The sequence below is a fragment of the Camellia sinensis genome, chromosome 1 (genome assembly GCF_055761805.1).
Source record: "Camellia sinensis isolate YWXY chromosome 1, ASM5576180v1, whole genome shotgun sequence".
Classification (NCBI taxonomy): Eukaryota; Viridiplantae; Streptophyta; class Magnoliopsida; order Ericales; family Theaceae; genus Camellia; species Camellia sinensis.
This window is the reverse complement of record NC_138961.1, coordinates 193,641,762-193,657,377: the sequence shown is the minus strand read 5'-3', so window position 1 is coordinate 193,657,377 and position 15,616 is coordinate 193,641,762. Positions and strand designations below refer to the sequence as shown.

Here is a 15,616-nt window from a genome sequence, read left to right as displayed (position 1 = left end):
GAGTATAACAATTTTTTTGCCGATAGATGCTTTTGATTTATGTTGAGTTTGATGGATTTGTTGTTGAAACAGATGTGTTATTTCTGTTGAATTTTTGAAAATTTTTGTTGATTTGGTGTTACAGATGTGTTATTTGTGTTAATCTGTTCAAGATTAGGAACACCTTTGTTAATCTGTTAATCTGTTAATCTGTTCAATTGGAATAATGACATTAATCTGGGTATAGTCTCATCATGCTCACCATTTGACTGCTGAATTGTTGATTTGGTGTTACAGATGTGTTATTTGTGTTAATCTGTTCAAGATTAGGAACACCTTTCTTAATCTGTTAATCTGTTAATCTGTTCAATTGGAATAATGACATTAATCTGGGTATAGACTCATCATGCTCACTATTTGACTGCTAAATAATGAGAGATGGTGAGATCCATTTGACTGCTGAATAATGTGAGATGGTGAGATGTGGAATATATTGTGTAATCTGGGTATAGTCTCATCATGCTCACCATTTGACTGCTGAATTGTTGATTTTGTGTTACAGATGTGTTATTTGTGTTAATCTGTTCAAGATTAGGAACACCTTTCTTAATCTGTTAATCTGTTAATCTGTTCAATTGGAATAATGACATTAATCTGGGTATAGTCTCATCATGCTCACCATTTGACTGCTGAATAATGAGAGATGGTGAGATCCATTTGACTGCTGAATAATGTGAGATGGTGAGATGTGGAATATATTGTGTTAATCTGGGATCTCATCATGCTCCTTTCATTTTTTGTTCATTTTTTGTTAATCTGGAATATATTGTGTTAATCTGGGATCTCACCAAATTGAGCATCACTTGATTTTGTTCAATGTTTGAGACTGCTGAATATATTGTGTTGGCCATGAACAGGCACTGTAGGGTTGGCCATGAACAGGCACTCTAGTGATTCCAGGAAGGTCCACCATTGTAAGATTAGGAACACCTTTCTTTTTCACAACTAGAGTCAATGGGATTTCAATATACAAGAACCAACACAGGATTTGAATGGGATTTCCCATTACCTGCAATCAAGAACCAACTAGAGTCAATATACAACTAGAGTCAATGGGATTTCCCATTACCTGCAATCAAGAACCAACACAGGATTTCAATATACAAATAGGACTGCCCTGTTTGATCTAAGAGAGACATGATTCAAATTTTTTTCCTTTTATATGGCAACAGAATGAGGCACAAGAACAATATAGATCAAATAGAGACATGATTCAAATAGGACTGCCCTGTTTGATCTAAGAGAGACATGAATCAAACTTTTTCCCTTTTATATGGCAACAGAATGAGTCCTGAATTTGGTCTGGACCAATATAGATCAAATAATTTCTTTGGAGAAGTACTATTTGACAGCAGGACTGTTTGATCAATATTGGACCAATATAGACCAGTACATGATTCAGCAGGACTTGGATTGTTTGACAGCAGGACTTAGATTGCATCTCTGATCTATAATGGCAATGCATGTAAACAATAGTTTGTCAAAAAAAAAAGAAGAAAACATGAATAATGACAATGGTTATTGAAAACATGAATAAACATGGCAGTTGCCTGTGTCAAACAAAACATGAATAATGGCAATGCATGTAAACAATAGTTTGCTATTTTATTGGTTTGAACATGAACTATGTATATGATCTAGGAATAAACATGAACTATGTATATGACTAGGATGAACATGAACATGAAAATAAAATTAAGAATTAACATGAACATGAAAATGACAATGTTTATTTTACATATTTGTTTGAATGTTGTCTTAATGGACTGATTGTAATTGTGGAAAATGCTCTTACTAGGATCATGTCAATGTCAATGGGTTCAAACATTGATACTCGATATTTGCAAAATCAGAGATGCAATTGTGGAAAAAAAGCTGCAGTGTTCATATCAGAATCAGAGAAAAATCCAGGGAGGCTGTATTTCAAGTGTGCAAATAGGATGTGCGAGTACTTTGGATGGGGACCGGCTTCAACTGGGAATGCATCAGATATCCAAAGGAAAAGTAAAGCTACTTATCTGAAGAATGAAGATGAGAGAGGCTATGATTATGATGTTGACAAACTCAATCAAATTATAAATAGATTGGAACGAGTTGAAGCAAACCAAGAAGCTATGAAACTGTTTATGTTCACAGCCATTGTGTTGATTGGTTTTACCATGCTAATAGCACTACTAAAGTGAATGTAACCTTTTAGTGATGCGCTTAACCTTTTTTTGGTGGATGTATTTGGGTAACCTTAGTGAATGTAACCTTTTTTTTTTGGTGGATGTATGTGGGTTTTGAATGTTGTAGACCTGAAACTATGAATGTTGATATGTAAAGCTTAATGGAATTACCTATGTTTGACGAATGTGATGCGTCCTTAAACTATGAATGTTAATATGTAAAGCTTAATGGAATTACCTATGTTTGACGAATGTGATGCGTTTCTGTTTTGTTTCTGTCAATGACATTATAATGTTCTGGACAGATCTCATTATTTTATAACGTTGTGGACAGATAGATCTCATTATTTTATAACGTTGTGGACAGATTTCATTATTTTATATTCTTATTATTGGTCAGGTCGTACTTGTTCTTCACCAAATCTGTCCACAACATAACCAAATCTGTCCACAACATAAGACAACCAAATCTGTCCACAACATAACCGAATCTGTCCAAAACATTATAAATGTATCCAAATCTGTCCAGAATCCAAATCTGTGCAGACAACACAAAATAACACAAACCAAAACCAAATCTGTCCAAAAAAAAAAAAATGATCCAAATATATCCAGATCATTCAAATCTGTCCAGAACATGATAAACCTTTGCAACACAAAATAACACAACCAAATTTGTCCAACATTCATGAGACCAAATCTGTCCAAAACTGTCCACAACATTATAAACCTGTGCAACACAAAATAAGACAACCAAAACTGTCCAAATCTGTCCAGACTATTCGACACATGTCTAGAACAGTATAAACCTGTGCAACACAAAATAACACAACCAAATCTATCCAACATTCATGACACCAAATCTGTCCAAAACTGTCCACAACATTACAAACCTGTGCAACACAAAATAAGACAACCAAAACTGTCCAAATCTGTCCAGATTATTCGACACATGTCTAGAACAGTATAAACCTGTGCAACACAAAATAACTCAACCAAATCTATCCAACATTCACGACACCAAATCTGTCCAAAACTGTCCACAACATTACAAACCTGTGCAACACAAAATAAGACAACCAAAACTGTCCAAATCTGTCCAGATTATTCGACACATGTCTAGAACAGTATAAACCTGTGCAACACAAAATAACACAACCAAATCTATCCAACATTCATGACACCAAATCTGTCCAAAATAAAAGCAAACTATCCATAGGATGTCCATATCATTCCAAATTTGTCGACAACATTATAAACCTGTGCACCACAAAATAACACAACCAAATCTGTCCAACATTCATGAGACCAAATCTGTCCAAAATAAAAGAAAACTGTCTAAATCTGTCCAGATCATTATAAATCTGTCCAACACAAAATACATCTGTCCAAAACAAATAAAGATAAAATAAACTTCTCAGGGATGCCCATCTACATGACTGTCAGCAGGACTATGTGACGCTTGCGAGAGATGGACTGCAAAGTTTTCAACACTTGTACCTCGAAGCAACCCCTGAAAAGATCTGTGAGTGGGATACACAGAAGGCATTGACTGAGGCGTGTTATTTCCCTACAATACACCAAACCATGTATTCAACTTCGATTACAATGTATACTACATTTTAAATGTAAACTATGTCACTAATTATAACTCACATCATATGTACCATACGTAAGAGGAGGACCACTTGTACCACCCATAAGAACTTGAGGTCGAGGTTGAGATGGAGAAATGTAGATATCATGACGATGATCCTAAATTAATACCCATGACGAAAAACAAAAAAAAAGAAACAAATATTTTAAATTAATAACCAAAATTTTTTAAAAACTAAAGAAACATCATTGAACATTAATATTACCTTATTATAATTAATACCTACGACGAAACGAGGTTGTGATTGAGAAAAATTTACACCAAGACCATGATCCTAAATACAACCAATAGAAACTATGTAAACAAAATATTTGAATAAAAAACATGGTCATTATTTAACATTTTCTTAAAAACTTGCACATAAAAAACTATTACCTGATTAGAATTACTACCCATGATGAAACGCGATTGTGATTGACCTTGGCAAGTATAAATAGCAGCACTCGACTGCATTGCCAGACAAACCAATTAAAGATAACAAGAATTAAATGCCAAGGAACCCAACTTGGGAAGTGTAAACAGTAATAAGGTTGTGATTCACGCATGAATAAAATTACCATCCGTGATTCACCCATTAAATACCTGAATAGAATTACCACCCATGACGAAATGAGGTTGTGATTCACCTTGGGAAGTGTAAACAGTACCACCCGACTACATTGCGAAGCAAACCAAGTACACATAACAACAATTAACCATATAATGAACGAAGTTAATGAAATGAACTCATCAAACTAACCATATGAAGACCACATTACTATTAAATATTACCTGAATAGAATTATTACCCATGCGGAAATGAGGCTGAGATTCACATTGGGGAGTATAATCAGCGCCACCCTACATACAATGAAAAACTTTAATGAAAGTGGGTCATTACTAAAAAAAATCAATGTTTTAGTTTACTAATCTACTGTATTTTAATCGTATGCAATTTTACTAATCTATTGTATTTTAAAACTAACCATATAAATACGACATTACTATTACATAATACCTGAATAGAATTACCACCCATGACGAAATGAGATTACATCCTTTTCTTCTTTGCAATAGCTTTTTCCATCCCGCCTTTGATCCTCCTTCTTCCCTTAGTAGTTGACTCTCTTTTCTTCAGTCCCTTAGCTTGGATTGGACAATCTACTTCATTACTCTGTGGGCATGCGTTGCTTGACGAATTTCTCAAATCAGTTACCTCCACTTGACCACAAATGTGGAGACTTAATTTGTCTTCAACCATTACACTCAATTCTTCACCTTTTGAAACTAACAACTGATAAGTTTCTTCACTTTCAGCGGCTCTACTCGCTATTGCTCTAAACATGGTCATTAATGACCGATATCGGTCACTTTGATGTAATTTCACATCAGCCGTCATTTCATACCCACGTCTATCTTTCACTCGTTCAGCCCTTGCTTTTTTAGTCCATCGTTTGAGTATATATTGTGGAGGAAGTTCCGTTGCATTGAATACATCTCTAAGCACCTTGACACAATGTCGACATAGTATGCCCTTCACTTCAAACTTCTTGCAACTACAACTCAAAGAACCCCCTCCATCCATTGTCACAATCTTATCTTTTTTTCCATCTACCATTGTTCTTATTGTGAATATGGTGCTCTCACCATCATGAATGGTGCCTATAATGGATGCTTCAATGGACTGCACATACTCATTTTGGAATTCCTCAAAAATTGTTTTCGTGTAAATCTCTGCCACTTGCTTTAACATCACAGTTGGAATTGAAACCCTCAGCAATTTTTGGGACAAATTATACTTAGCTTCCAATTCCTTATACCTCTTCTCATAAAGCACCCTCTCAAAATGCATGAAGAACTCCATCAAGTTATGGTCACAATTCAAATAATCCTTCAGAAATGCATTAAAGGATTCACTAAGTTGAGTAGTACTCATTCCAGCTGCCCAAGAATTCCTAATATATGGCCATCCCCATGTCTCCTTCACGCGAAAAGTCTGCTCCAACCAATGATTGTCGAATGCATCATACTTATCAAGCATTTGGTCCCACTGTATTCGGAATTGTTCTTCATCATCAATGTCATGCATAAATTTTGAAAACACAGCCTTGACCCCTACATCATCAAAAACAGAACTTACATGCTTGACAGCATTTTGCATCAAATGCCACGTACAAAGACGATGGTTTGTATCGGGCATGACAATTGCAATGGCCTTAGCCATCGCAGCATCTTGATCTGTGAAAATAGTTTTCGGAGCTTTGTTTGACATTGCCTCCAAAAAAATTTGAAACAACCATGTAAAAGATTCAGCAGTCTCATCATACATCAACGCTGCACCGAATATAACTGTTTCTCGATGATGATTAAATCCAACAAATGATCCAAAAGGTCTATGCTCGTTATTTAGTTTGTAAGTAGTGTCAAATGTGACTACATCACCAAACTGAGCATAGTCCATGATCATTTGAGCATCAGCCCAAAATATATTACTTATCTGCTCATCACAATCTAATTGGACTGCATAAAAAAAAGATGGATTTTCCACAGTTTTCTTACGAAAGTAATGCAGCACACTACCCGCTTCCCCATATTCCAAATCTTTTTGTCTCTTCGATCTTAGGTAATTTTTTTGGTCCAATTTGGTGAAACCAAGTGATGCTCTTCCACCAGATTCCCTACCAAATAGTTCATAAGCAGACCTAAGAGGAATTCCAGACTGTGAAGCTAATTCTACTTCAATTGCTTGGGTGGTAGATATTTTTCTTTGGGAAGGCAACATATGAATGCAATCTTGAGGCACAAGATCATGATTATGATGTTCAACAAAATCACAAGCAAGATATTTTCCTGAAATTCTATCCAACTTGATACTAAATCGGGCACCACAACCACATCTTACCTCTTGTCTTGGATTTTTGACAAGTGGATCTCGTTTGTCAATACCCCGACTTCCCTCTTTGTAACATACAAACGTACGTGATGTTATCTCCTTCGTATGTTTGTTCTTGTTTGCATAGGCCTTCCTAATACTAAAACCCAACTTTCCCCCATACGTATTGTAAAAGTCATATGCGGCTTGTTCAGAGTCAAATGCCATTCCCACTTTCGGCTTCCAACCACAATCATCAACAATATTACTTTCTTCCATTACCTACAATTCATATATATAAACCACATTTATATATATAAACCACATTTACCTATAATACAAAAATCTAAATTTGAATTAACAGATAAAAATCTGTTAATTGAATTAAATTTGAATTAAAATGGGTTAATCTGAATCAAATTTGAATCAATTTGAATTAAAATCTGAATCGAATTTCAATTAATCTGAATCAAATATATTAAAATCTGAATTTGAATTAACAGATTACACCTAGGCAACAGATTAAAATCTGAAATGGGTTAAAATCTGAATCAATGAATCAATATATAACATTTCAGATTTAGACAGATGTATTAAAATATATCAATATATATCAATGAATCAATGTATAACATCTGAAATCAGATTCATTGATATATATAAAATCTGAATCAATGAATCAAAAAAAATACATATCAATGAATCAATGTATAACATATGAAATTAGATTCAAATCAATGAATCAATGGGTTCCTTAATCTGAATCAATGGGTTAAAAAATCAATGAGTCAATGAATCAATGGGTCAAAATCTGTATCAATGAATCAATGGGTTAAAATATATCAATATATATCAATGAATCAATGTATAACATCTGAAATCAGATTCATTGATATATATAAAATCTGAATCAATAAATCAACATATGAAATCTGATTCATTTCATATGTATAACATATGAAATCAGATTCAAATCAATGAATCAATGGGTTCAAATCAATGAATCAATGGGTTCCTTAATCTGAATCAACGGGTTAAAAAATAAAATCTGAATCAATGAATCAATATATAACATTTCAATATATAACATTTCAGATTTCAATGCCTAAAATCAATATAGAACCATCAATGAATCAATATATAACAGCAAGATGATGAAATATACCTCGCTGTCGCCGCAATGTCGCCTTCCCACCATCGCATCGCCGCCGGACTCACCGTCGCCCACGGTCCTTTGCTCGCCATTGCGTTGCTCCTCCATCTCCGCCATCTCTTTCGTCTCTCAGTTCCTCTCTCAGTTCGCGTTAGTTCAGTCGCCTCTTTCAGTCGTCTCTCGCGATAACTCTCTCTCTTCTGCTAGGGTTCAGTCACCTCTCACGATGCCTCTATCTCTTTGCTAGGGTTCACTAACTCAGCAAAGGCGAAGAAAACGATACAGAGAAAGAGAAAATGGGGGAAACAAGGGACTGGGTTTTTGAATTAAAAAAAAAAAGTAAATAAAATGGTCGTGGTATACAAAACGAGGGGAAAGAGAAAATGGGGGAAACAAGGGACTGGGTTTTTGAATTAAAAAAAAAAAAAGTAAATAAAATGGTCGTGGTATACAAAACGACGTCGTTTTGTATACCACGGCAGGATAGTATGGCAGATGATCTGCACTCGTGTATTGCCTCATTTGATGTGGGTGATAGTGTAATTTGACAATGTTGAAATTACTAATATATCCAAAAAAGCTCATTATAGACTTATTTGGTTTTCCCTCGTTTGCGGGTGTTACGGAAGAGATGAACATGGAATCTTCTACGATGGTAATGTAAATGTGGAGATGATTTGTTCATTTCCGATGTTTCAGCATTTGGTAATGTTAAACCCTTAATTGTTGTTTCCAATTTGGTCATTGATTCTCCCTCAAACCCTAGAAATACTAATTGATCTTCTGTAGCGCATCCCGTTTGGTGTTCTGAGGTGTGGGTTGAAGCAGTGTGTGAGTTGGGATAACGTTGCGATAGGTGTTTTTGAAGATTGCGTTCAATCGTTGCAGCGGCACCGCCGTAGTTGGTGGTTGTAGATGACGTCAGGTATGTGATTCGTATAATGTATGTTTATTTTGTTCGATTACATCGTATTTGTGTGGTAGAACCATGGATAACAGTGACTGTGAGCATAGTAAATAATTCGCAAATAGAGTGTTCATGTTATAATGTCATTTGTCTGGTAATGGTGTTGGCGGTCTTTGATTTGTTTAATAATTTGTTGTATCTACATATGTCGTATGTATATTATGTCTGATGTTGTGGTGTTGTTGTGGCATTTCGATCGTTTCATGTATATGAAGTGTGTCATGTTGATGGTTGATGTTTCCGTAGTGAGTAGCCATGGTGTTGGTTGTTTGGTTTACAATGCGTTGAGTGTATTGTGATGCAGACATTGTTAATGTTGTGGTGTTGTTTGTGCGAATGTGTTATGGTGTGTGTACTCGTAAGTTGTTCATTGTATTGGTGTAGGTGTTTGTTTAACTAGTTGGAGTGAAGTGTGAATTGGTGAAGACAGGTGTTTTGGAGGTGCACAGTAATTAGTTTACTGTCTCGTAGTAGTGTCAGTTGTCTGGTGTTGTTGTGATGTTGTTTTGTAGTATGTGTGAATTGCACATATAAGTAAGTATGTCTGGGCGTGTGCATGTAAATGACAATACTTTGGTGAATTTCAATGGTAATTACATGTTTGTGGTGTTAGTGATTGAACGTGAATGCGTTATGATGTGTGATGTTGTTGTTGTGGCAGGTAGTGGTGGACGACTCTCGGTGAAACGTAGTGATGGTGGGAATTCGTCACGTTCGAAGTTGAAAGTTCAAACATCAACAAGATTGGCATCAAAAAAACAGAAGCAGTTGACGTTTTGGGGGAAAAAAAAAGTTAGAGGGAGTGGCAAAAAACCTGTAATGAACACAGGGAAACTGATGTATCGGTCAAATGTTGCTGGAGTGATTACAACTGTTTTGGAGCTGCAGCTACGCGATGAACATATCATGCAGCTTCAAAAGACACCGTTCTGGCTTATGATTGAGGCCATTCGTGTACATAAGTTAGATCCTGAAGGGTATAAAAAATGCGACGCAACTGTTTGCCGAATTATCCAAACGTATAGTCCGAACGATGAGAAGTTTCACATTGGGGGTAGTGGACTGCCACTTAGGAACAGTGACATTCGGCTGATTTTTGGGGTCCAATGTAGGAAGGATAAGTTGGATTTGACGCAAGGGGTTAAAGGTCCATCAGATTTTATACAGCGGCGTTGTGGGATTGTTAGTAGGATCTCCTCGAAGGTCATTAAAGACTTGTTGGTAGATGCTATGCGTGAGACTACTAGTTGTGACGAGGAAGATGTTGCGAAACTACTATGTTTGTACATTTGTGCGAAGCTTTTCTTTGCTACCACTGCTGAGTCAATTTGGTGGGCATTTGTGCGCATAATTGACAAGCTGGAGACATTACGGTTGTATGACTGGACTGCAGCAATTCGTAACATGTTGATTGATTCGTTGAATGAGATGCATGGTAGGCCAGAGAAGGTTACTGGCTGCGTTGTTGCTTTGTTGGTACGTTACGCTGGCCTTAAATCTGTTTGTAGTGTGTAAAAATTATGTTACTTGTTTATTTGAATTTGTGAAATGATTATGTGTGTGGTGCGGTGCAGTTCTTAATTTGCGAGCACACTGCAATCGTTGAACCGGACAGACCAAATGTGTCACCAAGGTTTTGCAGATAGAATGTTGGTGCATTAGTTGGGAAGCTTAAAACAGTGGAATTGTCGGTGAACGGTGGGATAGAGATACCAAAAACTAATTGTAGATAGTAATGTGTGCATATTTTGGTTTGGTATATTCTAATTTGTTTGTTAATGGTATAATGTTGTAGGTGAACTGTGACAAACTGAGTGCGTCTATAATAGAGCGTTACTTTGTACAGGCGGCCCATGTTAGTAAGGTAGCGAAGGAGGCAGAGGGGGTTGTGTTGGAAGTTAAGCCGGTTAATGTTTGGAAAGAGTGTGTGGGTGGAGTGGATGTAGAGGAGAGGTGTAATGTTGAAGCTAGTTTTGACTGTTGGAAGCCGAATTTGCCTAGTGATGTTAAGTTCGAATGTAAAGAAGTAAAAGACAAAAGTGAAAAGGACAGGGAGACATCATGCCTTGCAAAGGAAACCGATGTTAAGATATTTGTTGCGGATGACGTGTCGCCAGTTTTGTTCCCTGATTTGTTGGATTTGGCATGCACACCTGAAGGTGCTAAAGTTTGTGATGGCGTAAACTATACGAAGGAGTAGTTAAGTAAAGCTGTAGAACAAGTGAATGAGTTAAAGAATGAGGTCCGTTTGAAGGCCGAACATGTAAGTGAGTTGGAGAATCGTGTCGAAAAGATGGAAGGAATGGTTGAAGCACAGGTAACCAACTTGTATATTGGATTTGACTGTGTTCTTGGGGCTAAAGATGCTGAAATTTCACGGCTTAATAAAGTGGTAGAACAGTTAAGGGGAACAATAACACGAATGGAGGACCAAGTCGACGACCACGTGGCACACGTTGTCACGCAGTCCGTTACAACTACTAACCCAAAATAGCAACCACTTTCTGAAACTCTGGTTGGAGTATTGGTACAGGGAATTTACATAGCAAGGATAGTGGACAAGGTAGAGCAGCTATGGAAACATGTGAACACCATGTTACGGATGACGTGGCAGCTGTGGTGGACGTCGTGGATGTGGTGGAAGATGTAAAAAACATTGGCCCCCTTCAGGACATGGTGACGGACGAATTAGTTGATGTGGACGGCGGCAACAGTGTCGAGGTGGAGCAGGCAGTCGGGACAAGTCCTGGACGGAAGATTACGTCTATAGTTAGGCGGGTTAAAAGCAAAGTAAGGCGCGAATTCAAACTTTTAGACTACGAACACACAGGAGTTGCTAGACGTGGTAAACAAGGGGTTAACATGTCAAATGCAGTTGGGTTGGAGTTGATTTCTAATGTTGACGACGTTGAGGTGGAACGTAAAACGTGGAGTGGTTTTGGAATGAACAAAAAGTTTGCGGTGTGGAATATGATGAATGAGTACGAGATGAAGCTGTTAGAGGATGTTTACAACGTGGAGGGTGACTGGTAAATTTTGATAATTTTTAATATTTGTATGTTTTCTATGTTACAGTGGTTACTTTGATGTAAGTAACTGATAATAATGTTTAACAATGGGTTGCAGGGCCGTAATATGGGACGGTGGTGACAACAGGATTCAAGTGTATTTTAAGGGTGTCAAGGATTTGCTCCGACAGAGTTCAATTAATGGAAATGTATGTGCCCCTCCGCATAAAATCTGATCAATTAAAGTGTGTTGTAACGTATGTAATATTGTAATTTTAAGTGCTAGATTGGTTTTGAAGTAAACTCTAAAACCCCAAACAATATACCAAAAATAAAAAGGACTAATTGGATTGCAAGAAAACTTCTAGGACCAAATGGTACAACTTTCTCCCAAATGGGGTTTATGGGTAATTTTTCCTATCAATAATTTGTATTAAAAAATAAAAAAATATTTTTCACATATCCTTTTGTTAAAAACTAAAAATTATCTCAAATATATTAATTTTTTTGTATATCATATTTTAGTTAAAAAAATTAAAAAATTACTAAAAAAATTTATTTCCAAACAAAATCTCGATTCGACCCAACATGTGTCGATTTAATTTTTTGGGGTTAAAATTGCATCCACAAGAGTCTTGTTTGGCAAAGATTAAAATTTGGCTTTTTGAGCTAAAATTCACAAAAAAATAAAATAAGTTAAAATAGGTAATAAAATAAAATATCACATCAAATCCATAATCATTTCACTTTTTCTCTCACAAATATTATATCCAACTAAAAAAAAATCCAACCATCTTTCCAAACACAAAAATTTTAGCCTACTAAGAGCATCCACAATGGACACACTAAGTTGTGTGTTAGTGTCAGTTGCCAACTTTTGGCTAGCTAAGGGGGAAGTTTGGTGCTGCAGTAGACCTGTTAACGCGTGTGTTAGGGGTGTATATTAGAGTCAGCTGCTAAGTTATTTGTTATCTGCCGCAAGTGTTCTAGCGATGGAGGGGAAGTGTGTTTTTTTGTTTTACGGGTTGACCGGCCAGATGTCCGGCCGGTTGACTGGTCAGCGGCAAATTTTTTTTTTTAAAAAAACTTTTTGGGATTTTTTTTTTGGACTTGAAATTTAATTTTGGGCTTGAAATTTTTGATTAAATTAAATTATTTATTTATTTTATTTATTATATACACACACATATATATATATATATATATATATATATTTAACACACCCGTTAACACATCCATTGCACCACCACTCACGCTCTAAAATTAACAAACTCTTAACACATCTTAACAAACATTTTTGGGCCCCGCTTTTATCACTTTTTGTCATATAACACACACTTTAACAAATAACTTTAACTATCTCATTGTGGATGCCTTAAGGGTTCGTTTGGAAAGTGGGTTAGTTTTTTTGACTATTTAGCTATTTTAGCCTGTGGTTAAAAAGTTTCGTTTGAGAAAGCTTTTTGAATTTTTATAAGAGAAATAATGTAATGATTATGGGTTAGATATGCTATTTTGTCTTATTGAGCTAAAAACATATTTTATCTTTTTGTGACTAAAATAGTCTCCAACCCAACCCAACCCAACCCAACTCTTCTTCCCAAACAAAGTCTAAAATAATCAAAAACTAAAATAACTTACTAAAATAATCAACTTCTCAAACAAGGCCAAAGTCAACTCTCTCTTATCATCGGACTCTACCTTTACAATTTTAATCTTGTATATTTAATTTTTTTAATTATAAAATTAGATTATTTTAGAAATAATTACAATAAAATGATATAAATTCAAAATAATTGGCTATGTTTGGCATAAATTTTTTGGCTAAAATAGCCACAAAAAAGATAAAATAGACTAAAAAATTAATAAGACAAAATATCACATCCAAACCATAATCATTTTATTTTTTCTTTTATAAAAGTCAAAAAATTCATTATAAACGAGACTTTTTAATCTTAAGCTAAAATAGCCAAAAAATTTAAAAATCAACGCACATCCCAAAGCAAAGATTAGTAGATTTAGATGCACAATCTAATATATGAAGTAGTTGTAGTTTCATGATATTACAATTATTTTGAGTTGATATCATGTTTGAAGAAATTGCAAATATATGGAACAATCACAAAATAATTACATTATAAATAAGAAGTTTTTTTGTGTGCAACTCTAACATATATAAGAAGATTTGTATCAAACACAAGAATAAATTTGTATCAAGCACACAGAAGAGTAACACCATCATAGAAATGCAATTTTTTTTTTCCCACTACTCCACTAAAATGTAATTTTCCCGTCATTTTTTTTGTGTTGCAATTTCTCCCTTTTTTATCCATTTAAATTTAATACTTACATGATTTTTTTTATAAATTTGAAAATCTAAATATATTATTTTAAAATTAAAAAAAAGAAAGATGATATTCAATTATAATTAAAATAATATCCATATAATTAACTATTTAATTCCGTGCAATAATTTCCTGTATAGAAAGATTAATGAATAAAAACTATCCATTTTGTAAGATATGTAATCATGTTGATTTGCTGCATACAGTTAGATTACAAATATAAATATTTTTATTGATGAACCTAATAAAATAAATTATGTGAATCATTTAAAATAAATTGATAATCGTAACTTTTTATTTTATTGTATTTGTTTATGAAAAAACAGATGACAACATATTTTTAAAAATAAATCATACATTTTTTTTATAAACAAATACGATAAAATGAAAAGATTACGATTATCGTATCAATCTAATTTTTTTTTTCATGAATAATATACATTAAGAGAGCTTTACAAATTAAACGGTTTAAATCATTAAAACAGAATTCATGATGGGCCCTATGAATCTTTCCAATTCTGTCATGTTGAGATATAGACATGAAGAAAACCCAACCCTTCTTTACATAATTGCTTTTAACTCAAAAGTTAAATCCACTTTTCAAACTAAATAAGGTGACAGTTTATTACAATATATTTCTTAATTATCAATCAATCATCTTTAATATAGACTCTATTACATTTTATTGAATCTACAATGTAAAGGGGCACTTATACATAAATCCTAATTTATGAACATATACTTCATTAAGTCTTAAATAATATTTTTTTGACCTTTAAGTCCTATTAAATTTTTAATAATCAGAATTGTCCTACAAACAATAATTGTTCATCATTTATGATTATCTATAAAAAAAAATGATTTGACATTTATTTTGATTTTCAAAACTTTAAGATATTAACTTTCAAATTAAAAAAAAAACTAAAAAATATATATATGTGCATAAAAAAATTTGAAAAAATTGAAAAAACTGAATTATTTTTTTGTGCAAAACTAAAAAGTTTGTGTCTATAAAGGAGCATGATAATATAGCATTAATGTGCAAAACTAAAAAAAAATAAAATAAATAAAATGAAAAAACTAATAATGTTCTCGGTTTTATTGAATAATTGAATCAAAGAAATAAGTAAAAAGACAAATACATTTAATCTCGTACTCTGTTTTTTTTATCAGTTAGTGCAACAATTATCTGAAATATTATTATGCAAAATTGATAATGTTTTTAATTTTAAAAATTTAAAAAAAAATTGATAATATTCTTAATTTTACTAAATAAGACTTATTAATTTAAAAAATCTTAAATATGATTTGAGCTACCATAATATTTATAAATAAGATTTTTATATAATTAATTCAAATGTAAATTTAAGACGTGAACTTACCTTTACTTGAGTTATTTCTTTCACACGAAAATGACAAAATTATGTT

At 34.0% G+C, this 15,616-nt stretch overlaps 1 pseudogene; it reads right to left on the bottom strand.

The window, feature by feature from the left end:
* Positions 1–5,717: 5,717 nt before the first annotated feature.
* LOC114303250 (protein FAR1-RELATED SEQUENCE 5 pseudogene) lies at positions 5,718–7,985 on the bottom strand (annotated as a pseudogene).
* Between the last annotated feature and the right edge of the window lie 7,631 nt (positions 7,986–15,616).